Below are 11,917 nucleotides of genomic sequence, written 5' to 3' on the forward strand. Positions count from 1 at the left end.
CGTTCCACCTTCTTCGGATATCTTCCATTCGGCGCCTGATGCCGGATGGGAGAGGAGGGCGATTCAACTTCCCCGGTCAGACATGTCCGGATTCTCTGATAGTGCTTACCCGGAGAGCATTCGCAGCCGACAATTCAGACTACCCGGATGGCTTGGCTCGTCAGACACTTGCGATTCGCCGGATCCATTTCCGCCCACAATCAAAAAGCAAACTCCGATAATACTGACGACCAAGTCTCCTGAACTGTCACTCATCTTTAATGCAAGATACGCTCGACAGGATATTCCTAAATCTTATCAGAGAGCCTGACACATCCCCGATATTTAAAGAGACAAGATATTCCCAAATCTTATCAGAGTGCCTGACACATCCTCGATATTTAAAGTCATAAATTGAGGTGACATCCACCGCCTGAATATCCTCCTGACAGCCGCCACCCGGCACCAGAAATGTCATGATTGCCTTGCCACCTTATGAGCCGCAATCATGACGATGGGACCCGCTAGCACAGCGGGGCCATACTTTCTGACTCATATATAAACTCTAAGGAGACTCTCAGGAAGGTAAGAAGCATCCATGATGAAAATCATGGAGCAACACTCCCAAAGGAAAACTCTATTTTCCAACAACTTCCAAAAGATTAACTTAATCGTCGGAGGGTGTGTCCGGACAACCCATCCGGACATCTTTTTACAGGAGGAAGGAGGAATTACTACTATGCGTTGATCGAGATTCCGTTGCTGGTGACTACTATTGTAGCAGGTGAATTTTGCCATCAACAAAAACAACTATCCAACTGATCATCAAACAAGCCATATATATATGACAAGGTCAAATTATATATTTTTTAGGGGGTGAAAATAACTATGGATGTGATTATATATGTTTTGGGTGTGAAAACAACTATCCAACCGTTCATCAAACAAGCCACATATATATGACAAAGCCTAATTATATATTTTTTGGGGGGTGAAAATAACTATGGATGTGATTATGTATGTTTTGGGTGTGAAAACAACTATTCAATAGATCATCAAACAAGCCATATATATATATATATATGACAAGGCCTAATTATATATTTTATGGGGGGTGAAAATAACTATGGATGTGATTATGTATGTTTTGGGTGTGAAAACAACTATCCAACTGATCATCAAACAAACCATATATATATATATGATAAGGTCTAGTTATATATTTTTTGGGGGTGAAAATAACTATGCATGTGATTATATATGTTTTGGGCGTGAAAACTACTATCCAACTGATCATTAAATATATATATATATATATATATGGAGAGAGAGAGAGAGACTTGGCGAGATAATCATGAAGCAGACCAATAAAAAAGACTTATGAATATATTTTATGGACACCCAAGTGTTATGGACAAAGGTTAGGTGGATGGCAAAGGGGAAATTCAATGGTCTGAGAGAAAGTAGTACACCCACCGCCCACCTATCATCCCTTCTTGTGGTAGTGAGAGATGGATGTTAAGAGGAGAAAGACCCAAGACTTTGCACAGAAGGCTGACTCCACTGCTGCAGGTACTGGAAATTCGGATGTGGAGAAGCCTGTGGAACCCAATGAAGAAGTTATAAATTCTGCAACAAACCCCATAGTGTAAGTGCTGTCTTCCCTCGTGTGTTATTTCATCAGTATCACCATATGTTATTGTTAAGACCATGAATTTTTAGTCATGAATCTAATTCATTCAAATTTGGATTCCGCGGGCCTGATCAGTATGGAAATGGGAAAAAGCACTCCATTTGGTTTTCTTGCACAGCGGTGGCCTCCCTGGCTGCAGTCTAAGCAGAGGCGGTGGAACAGGTATGTATTTTGATCATAAACAGTTATGCTATATTTGCTTCCCCAAAAAATTTGAGGGAAAGAAAACAGAAAGGAAAAACTAAAGGAAAGTATAAAATAGATTTAGAGCTTGTTTGGCTGTGTGAGTCAAAAACTGTTTTTTGTTTTTAAAAACAAAAAACTATTTTTAAAAATTTCTAATATTGTTTGGTCGTTGTTTTTTAAAAATAATTTTTAAAAACAAAGTGAAATAGAGAACAAGTAGGAGGTGTTTTCATCAGTTTATAAAAACAAAAGGAAACATGGATCCGTTTGGTCATGTTTTTTAAAACTTGTTTTAAAAAATTGTTTCTAAGTTGAATAATAAAAAATAATTTTTCAAAACATGTTTTAGAAAACATGGCCAAATGAGTTAAACTCAATAAATTATTTTTATATGTTCCTTCAAACTCATTTCACTTATTTTTAACCATGTGGTATGATGATTAAACTATTTGAAAATGTATAAATTTTTAATTAATTTTAATTATATTTGATTTTCTTGGATATTTTTTATTAGCCAACCAACTATGAGAAAATTATTTTTCTTAACATTTTTTTTCCTTTTATTAGTACTTTTGAGGAACCAAACATAAGCTTTGATCCATGTAGTGTAGTATAATACAAGGGGAAAATCACAAGTGATAATGACCAATAAATATTTAAAAATGACTCATTTGATTAACTTGGATCTCTGTAGAATTGGAGCAAAGACGTAGATAGTATCTATATATGGGTATGGATGGTTGTAAAAGTGAATGGGTTAATAATATTTGTAAATGTAAACCAATGGGTATGAGAATTTCCTTGTTCATTCATTTTATGGGAATGAATGGTTTGATAACCAAACGAGTCAAAAAAAGGGGGAGGGGGGTGGTGGGGAAGTGATATTTGTAGCATGAATCAATGGATGAGTTTATAAATGTAAACGATGGGTTTGGGAATTTCCTTGTTCATTTGTTTTGTGAGAATGAATGGTTTGATAACCAAATGAGTCGAAAAAGAAAAAAAAAAAAAAAAAAAACGAAAATGATATTTGTTGAATCAATGGGTATGGGTGTTTATAAACGTAAACTGGGTATGTGAATCACTTGCAAAGAATTTGGTGCATAGACTTATTACAAGAGTTCAACTAGAATAATCCTCTGAAATTGCATTCTCAGCTCATCCTAATGGTTTTTCTTTTTTCCTTATCATTTCTGCAGATATACGACAGTCGAGGAGTTGAACAGAATGAAAGATATAGTCTGCCTTATCTTATCGTATCCTCCTATGAATTCGGTGAACAAAGAGAGACACAAGAACTGGGTTCGGGCTGTTTTGAAGTTGCATCGCAAAACGAGGGACCCGAGAAAATTTCCATTCCAATTTGAAATCAATGCACTGCTGGATCACAAGTTCGATGATATTGAAGCTTATGTTCCACCACGGATCATTGAGGAGATGTGTAAGAAAACTTTGGCAGTAACACAGCCTGATGAAAAAGTACGTAATTTGGCTGTTAATTTTGCTACTCGCCAAATTCTAGAAGAAATAGAAAATCCTGAGGTCCGGAGGATCAGGATTTCAGGAAGAGATGATATAAGAGTAACAGCAGCAGTGAAAGGTCTACCACAGATATAGAAAATGTTCAATGTTATTGTTCAGGTTGATGTCTCATCATATTCAAATATCATTGGCATTGAAAGGAATATCGCAGCACAGTTAGGTTTATCAGACGGATTGGAGTTCAATAAATTATTGGAAGACACAAACTTCTTAATCTTTCTGCATGGTATTCATGAAAGGATCAATCTGTATGGAGTGGGGAGCAAGTGGTGGAACTCAAAGAACATTCAAAAGATAGTTTGTACGACTAGATCCCAGACAGTTTACGAAAGAATGGAAATGGATCTAGAGATTAGGTTGGAGGATCATCTGTTATCTTGGAAATTATTTTCTATGAATGTGGGCAAAAATGTGCATTCTTCAGGTTTCCGACGCAGAGCCACAGATGTGGTTGAAAAGTGTTCTGGTCACTTACTTGCTGTTGTTCTAATGGCAAGAGCTTTGAAAATGGTGTCTGATGTCATCGTCTGGGAACGTGCATCTTGTATACTAGGCTTGCCACATCGAGCTCAGATGAAAGACAGAGCTCTGTGTAATACATTAGCATTCATTCTGGGGCGTCTAGGTTCAGTAGATGAATGTGTAAAATACAGTGCATTTCACACACAGAAGGAAGGGACCAGCATGTTGGCGTGAGCTGTTCTTTGAACCATTAAAGGAGAAAAATCAATCACTGCAATCAGTCACTGCAATCCCTCAGCAATTGTAGCCGTAATCCATGTAGTCCATGTATAGCATTTTCTTCTGTCTATATATACACCTGTACTCTAATGAATTGATATAGAATAAATATATATGATTTTATCTCAGACCAACATGGTATCAGAGCAGAATTCGATCCTCTACCCTCTGTTCAACCAAATTTCTTAAAAACAGAGCCCAAACTCCTTTCACATGGCAGATACAGATTCTCACTCGGGTGAGCACTCGGGTGAATCTTCAATCCCGCCATCTGTACTGTCTGAACTAACGGCAAGGATGATAGAAGCTTTGAGTAAAGCTCCGGTGTCCATTCCAGCCACTAACTCAGCAATTGCCCCGATTGGCATCAGACTAGATGGCACGAATTACGCCCTCTGGTCACAAGTCGTAGAGATGTATGTCGCGGGCAAGGATAAACTCGGCTACATCAACGGCGACCTTCCTCAACCATTAACAACCGACCCTTCCTTCTGTAGGTGGCGGACTGAGAATGCAACTGTGAAAGGATGGCTGATTGGTTCGATGGATCCATCCCTTATTGGCAACTTCATTCGGTTTCCAACGGCAAAGCAAGTTTGGGATGCAATTGCAACCACTTACTTCGATGGAAGTGATGCAACCCAAGTTTATGAACTCCGGCGGCGAGTGGCGCGACTCAGGCAGGGTAGTGGCTCTCTGGAAAAATACTACAATGATCTCCAAGGTCTATGGCGGGAGATTGATTTCCGTCGTCCCAATCTAATGCAATGTCCAGCAGATATCCAATATTTTAACAATATGCTGCAGGAGGATCGGGTATATACTTTTCTTGATGGTTTGGATGATAAACTTGATAATATTAGAAGTGATGTGTTGCAGCTTAAGCCATTTCCCACAGTGGAACAGGCATATGCCCATGTTCGTAGAGAAGCTGTGCGTCAGGCGGTGATGACAACCAATAATGGAGAAGAGGCGGCTGGAGCAGTGTTGGCTTCACGAAGCCTCAAACAAGGGCCCTCCACTGCAGCCAACTCTCTGTCATTGAATGGAAAATTCAACTCCGTTTCTAAGTCAAATGGCCCATCCAATGACATGAAATGCTCTCATTGTGGAAATTCGAAGCATACTCGAGACACATGCTTCAAACTACATGGCTACCCCGATTGGTGGCATGAATTACAAGCCAAGAGGCGGCGAGATGGGAATGGGAATGATGGTGGAGCCAGCAAAAATGCAGCTAATGGCACGGGCAAGGCCGCGATAGCCTCGGCTGAATCCCAATTGTCACTTATTCCGACAACAACAGTTGATTTGGATACAGGTATGAGTTTTCTCGGGACCAATACCATTGAATCATATGATGGTTGGATTCTTGATTCAGGGGCAATAGACCACATGACATATGATGCAAGTGATTTTTCTGAACGATCCTCTCCTCGGCGTACTAGCATTGCTAATGCTAATGGGGACATCTCTTTGGTAAAAGGGGCTGGTACAGTGATGCTATCACCAGCTCTCTCCTTAACCAATACCCTTTTTGTACCCTCATTGTCTCATAAATTATTGTCAGTGAGCCAAGTCACGAAGGAGTTAAATTGTATCGTTTTAATTTATCCAACCTTTTGTCTTCTTCAGGATATTCTCACCAAGGAGATAATTGGGCGTGGTACTAAAAAGGGGGGGCTCTACTATATGGAAGATTTTGGCATCGGTCGAGCTAACCATACGAGAAGCTCTAGTGATCGAAATAAGGCGAACATTTTGTTGTGGCATCGTCGGTTAGGACATCCTTCATTTGGATATTTGAAACTTGTATTTCCTGCTTTATTTTCGGGTTTGTCGAATTTGGATTTTAAATGCGAGACATGCATCTTAGCTAAAAGTCATCGTGTTAGTTATCCTTTGAGTTTTAATAAGAGTCAGATGCCTTTTGAATTGATTCACTCTGATGTGTGGGGTCCATCTCCCAAATCCACTATATCTGGGGTTCGATGGTTTGTGATTTTTGTGGATGATTGCACTCGTATGACATGGTTGTATCTAATGAAGAATAAGGATGAAGTTTTCTCTGTTTTTTGCTCATTTCATGAGATGGTTAAAACTCAGTATTCTGCTACAATTCGCATACTTCGATCCGATAATGGTGGAGAGTATATGCATCGTGACTTCAAAAATTATTTCAGTCACCATGGCTTGATTCATGAAACTACCTGTCCTCAAACACCACAACAAAACGGAATTGCCGAAAGAAAAAATCGGCATATTTTAGAGACTGCTCGGGCTATTCTTCTTGGTGCTCATGTACCTAATCATTTTTGGACTGATGCTGTCACTACAGCAGTTCACCTTATTAATCGGATGCCTTCTAAGGTTCTTAAGTTCAAGACTCCTCTCCAGGCTCTATCCACTGTCATCTCTCTACCTACCGCCTTAATGCTTCCGCCTCGAGTATTTGGCTGTGTTGCATTCGTTCATTTACACAAGAATCAACGCACTAAACTCGATCCCTGCGCAGTCCGGTGTCTTTTTTTGGGGTATGGCCTACATCAAAAGGGATATCGTTGTTATGATCCATCTAATCATCGCACCTATGTGACGATGGATGTCACCTTCTTGGAATCAGAGACTTTCTACTCTCCAACCACATCCACTTCTACTCTTCAGGGGGCGCCTCAAAATAAAGAGTTGAATTGGCTGAGGTTTGATTGGGAGCCTGTTGTTTCTGTATCCAATACAGAACCTGATGTTGACATAGAACCTGGTGTTCTACCATTAGTAACTGAAGAACAACAGCCACAACAGTCGATAGTACCCCCTCATCCCACAGTATCCACAGACCCATCTCCTGAGAATATTCCTGAGGTAAGTTCCCTGAACACTCTGAGTACACCTGTGTTAACTAATGATGCTCATGTGGGCTATGAGTTACCATACAGGCATAATCGAGGCAAGCCACCAGATAGATACTCTCCTAACATAGAAGACCGGAGGTTGAAATACCCGATTGCCAACTATGTATCCACAAAGACGCTTCCTGAACCTCTAAAGACTTTCGCAAATGCACTCTCCTCGTGTCAAGTTCCTACAAGCGTTGAAGAAGCAATGAAAGACCCGAGGTGGGTCCAGGCTATGAAGGAGGAGATGGAGGCACTATTGAAAAATAAGACCTGGATTCTTGTCAATCTACCTAAAGGACAGAAAACAGTGGGGTGCAAGTGGGTGTTTTCTATCAAATACAAGGTAGATGGAACAATTGAGCGTTACAAGGCGAGACTTGTAGCAAAGGGATTCACGCAGACATACGGAGTTGACTATCAGGAAACATTCTCACCCGTTGCCAAACTAAATACAGTGAGAGTATTGTTGTCACTTGCAGCAAATCTGGATTGGCCCCTGCATCAGTTCGATGTAAAGAATGCGTTTTTACATGGTGATCTAGAAGAAGATATATATATGGACATTCCCTCTGGATATGTAGCCAACACAGAAGGCAACATTGTTTGCAAATTACAAAGAACTCTATACGGGTTGAAACAATCACCTCGAGCTTGGTTTGGGAGATTCAGTACGGCAATGAAAAAGTATGGATTCCAGCAAAGTAACTCTGATCACACTTTGTTCCTAAAGCATAGACAGGGCAAACTAACTACTCTGATAGTCTATGTAGACGATATGATCATCACAGGAGACGATTCAGAGGAGATAGCGAGACTTCAAGAGCAGTTGGCATCTGAGTTTGAAATGAAGAACCTAGGAGGACTAAAATACTTTCTGGGAATTGAAGTTGCTAGATCAAAGCGAGGTATATTCCTATCTCAGAGAAAATATATTTTAGACCTATTAACAGAGGTTGGATTACTTGATTGTAAGCCTACAGAAACTCCAATAATTCCAAATCACAAACTTGGAGAATATCCCAATCAAGTACCAACAGACAAAGGAAGGTATCAAAGACTGGTAGGCAAGCTTATTTATCTTTCTCACACACGGCCGGATATTGCTTATGCAGTAAGTGTGGTAAGCCAGTTTATGCATTGTCCAAGTGAAGATCATATGAGTGCTGTTATGCAGATTTTGAGATATTTGAAGTCGTCCCCTGGAAAGGGACTTATGTTCTCAAAAAATGATCACCTAAGAGTAGAAGGATATACAGACGCAGATTGGGCAGGGAATATCATGGATAGGAAATCCACCTCAGGCTACTTCACTTTTGTTGGAGGAAACTTGGTTACTTGGAGAAGCAAAAAACAGAAGGTGGTCGCTCTATCCAGTGCGGAAGCTGAGTTTCGTGGAATGGCTAAAGGGCTATGTGAGTTATTGTGGCTTAGGAGACTTCTAACGGAGATTGGTTTTGCCCCTGACTCCGAGATGAAGTTGTTTTGTGATAATAAAGCAGCAATTGACATCTCCCATAATCCCATTCAGCATGATCGGACTAAGCACGTAGAAGTAGATCGACACTTTATTAAACAAAATCTTGATGCAAAGATTATCCAATTCCCTTTTGTGAAATCCGAAGACCAACTGGCCGATATTCTTACAAAAGCTGTGAGCAGTAAAATATTCCATCACTCACTAGACAAGTTGGGACTTATTGATATTTACGTACCAACTTGAGGGGGAGTGTTGGCGTGAGCTGTTCTTTGAACCATTAAAGGAGAAAAATCAATCACTGCAATCAGTCACTGCAATCCCTCAGCAATTGTAGCCGTAATCCATGTAGTCCATGTATAGCATTTTCTTCTGTCTATATATACACCTGTACTCTAATGAATTGATATAGAATAAATATATATGATTTTATCTCAGACCAACACAGCAGAATTGATTTGATACTGGAGTGGATCAGACATGCCTTGATCAAAACAGTTGAAGAAGGAGAAAAGACTGTTCAAGATCTTATCAATGGCTTCGTGTTTGAGAGTTCCCAGAATAGATATTCTGTCCGAATGCGAGATGAAATCCATGAGGTGTTAGTAGATTTGTTTAGACTCGAAATAAATACACATTTTCTTTTGCTAGGTGGAAGGGGGTTAACCAAGGCACCAAAAGATGAGGCCTAGGAAATCCATTTGATGAACAACAAATTATCTGAGCTGCCAAAGAGTCCAAATTGCCCCCATCTCTGCACATTGTTCCTACAAAACAATAGTTGTTTGCGAGTTATTCCTCCATTGTTCTTTCAACATTTGCCCATGCTCCAAATCCTAAACTTGTCCCATACTAAAATAAGATCGTTACCACAATCTCTTTATGGGTTGGTACAACTGCAAGGACTTGTTTTGAGAGGCTGTAAACTCTTCATGGAGCTGCCACCTTGAAGTTGGAAAACTCAGTAATCTTAAGGTGCTTGATCTTGAGGGGACTGAAATTATAAGGCTACCCGTGAATGTTGGAAAATTGACAAATTTAACCCGCTTGAAAATGTCAATTTGTGGGGATGATAACAACAGGAAAGATAACGAGTCAAACATAATGATTCCCCAGAATGTGATATCCAATCTATTTCAATTAGAAGAATTGATGATAGATGCGAATCCCAATGATAAGCGATGGAGTGCTAGTGTGAAAGACATTGTAAAGGAAGTGTGCAGCTTAGATCGGTTGGAAGCTCTTCAACTATACTTGCCAGAAGTTGCACTTTTGAATGACTTACAGAATGCATCTTCATCAATAAACCTCTAAGGAATGCACTTTAGGTTTACTGTTGGCAGCCATTTGAAGCACATAATATCTTGACTACCACTTGAAGTTGCAGTTAAATTTGGTGTACCAGAAAGATGCATGCTTGAAGTTTGTGAAGGGTGAAGATGTCCCAACTGAAATTGGGAAGGTACTCCAGCATGTTACTGCATTGTTCCTCGATTGCTATTCAACCGCCACTAGTTTATCCGAGTTCGGGATTGAATATATGGAAAATCTAAAGTTTTGTGCATTAGGGGAATGTAATGAGATTCAAACTATTGTAGATGCAAATAATGGAGATAAAGTACTTAGATCACTAGAATACTTGAATCTTTATTATATGAAGAATTTAAGGAGCATTTGGAAGGGGCCATTTGGATGGGGTTCTCTATCAAGTCTAAAAGCTTTGGTGTTGTATATATGCCCCCAATTGACTACCATTTTTACTTCAGATTTGCTTTTAAATCTCTGCAACTTAGAGGAGCTTGTAGTTGAAGATTGCCCAGAAATTGAAAGCATAGTAGTTGCTCATGATCCCACTGCTACTCAACTAAGGTTGTTGACAGAGCATTTATTTCCAAAGTTGAAGAAGATATCACTTCACTACATGCCTAAATTGGTCAGCATTTTCAATGGTCTACTCATTTTACCAAAATTAGAATGGATAAGCTTCTATGATTGTCCAAGTCTCAAAACTCTATCCACAGAGGAAGTTATCAGTAATGATTTAAAGGTGATAATAGGAGAGGCAGAATGGTGGAGAGAATTAAAACTTCTATGATCATAGTGGTTTAAGCGACCTAATCTGGATGCTATCTTTGTTCCAATTGAACGGGACACAGATTTCATTACACAGTTAGCAGAAATCAATGATCAACTTCAAGCTAGGATGCAAGAAACAAAGCCTTCTCAACAGTCAGGTTTGTTTTTTCAATTCTCTTTTCCTTCCAAGATAAAGGTGATCTCCATTTTATCTTATCTTATCTTATCTTATTTACACTTGGTACATTGTCCTACTACATATTTGAACCACTCTCCAAAGGTAAATGATTCATTATAGGATTGCAGATTGCTAATTTTCCTCCAAACCCTTTTATTTTCTTTTGATATGCCTTCTTTAATTTGAGAATAAGCTATGTCCATATGGACATTTGAATGAAGCATAAATTCCCAACAACATTCATATTATCTGTGTCCAAGTTTCTTCTTCAGCAGCCTCATTTTTGGTATTTTTTCTTGTCTATGAGGGACAGGTCCTGGTTACTCCCTGAAGGCTCCTACAGTCGAGGATGGAACAATCTCAAAGCAGAAGCAAGTTGCTTAGCTTTACCTGTTCTGTACTGGTTAAGCTTGAGCCTTGTATTATGGATAATTTCCCGACAGTGGCTGATTGTCTTATTGATTGTTACTTCATGCTGTGCTAGCTTGCGGAGATAAGGAAACTCAGAACCTAACAGAAACTCTGTTTGAATAAATGGTGATGTGAACTTGCTGTATGCTTATGAATTCAGTATTCAAATGATAATATCATCTACTCTTGTTTGGTCTTAAGCAACTGCTCTAATGTTTATCAGAGAATTACTTATCAAATTTGACTTTTCAAGAAGGATAGAGTAGGTTAGAGGAAGCAGCAGTTCAGTTTCAGCAACATCCAAACACATTTATAGGATGTACTTTTGGTAGATATAAGATCTGCTTCTACTAAATTCTAGTGGTTGATTGTTAATGGTAATGGTGAATGTGTGAGGAAAGTTGTGACTAAATTTGGCTTTTAGATTGCCAAATAAGATGAATTGAAGGAGTCATTATCAAATATATTTTGTTTTTATATATACATTATCTTTTACTTTTCTATTTTCTTTCCATCAAATTTTATAGGAGCCAAAGGTAACTTCAGGAGATTCCATTATAGGCTTTTTGTTCGGAAAGTGGTTTAGTCTTCTAATTGACCCGATATGTTCAAGTTGTAACCTTATCTCTTTTCATAGCATCCAAACATAGAAGGATAAATTTTCCTTAATATTTTTATCATTTCCTCAATGCTTTTGAGAAACTAAACATAACCTTAAAAATAATAACAATAAAAAAAAA

At 39.0% G+C, this 11,917-nt stretch overlaps 1 long non-coding RNA gene across 1 annotated transcript; it reads left to right on the forward strand.

Moving 5' to 3' along the window:
* Positions 1–1,509: 1,509 nt before the first annotated feature.
* LOC117926767 lies at positions 1,510–11,356 on the forward strand. The gene is made up of 5 exons (XR_004653238.1): positions 1,510–1,627; positions 1,748–1,834; positions 3,058–4,086; positions 8,964–10,746; positions 11,080–11,356. It is a non-coding gene; the product is annotated as an uncharacterized LOC117926767 (long non-coding RNA).
* The last annotated feature ends 561 nt before the right edge of the window (positions 11,357–11,917 follow it).

Source organism: Vitis riparia, chromosome 12 (genome assembly GCF_004353265.1).
Source record: "Vitis riparia cultivar Riparia Gloire de Montpellier isolate 1030 chromosome 12, EGFV_Vit.rip_1.0, whole genome shotgun sequence".
In the NCBI taxonomy this organism is placed as follows: Eukaryota; Viridiplantae; Streptophyta; class Magnoliopsida; order Vitales; family Vitaceae; genus Vitis; species Vitis riparia.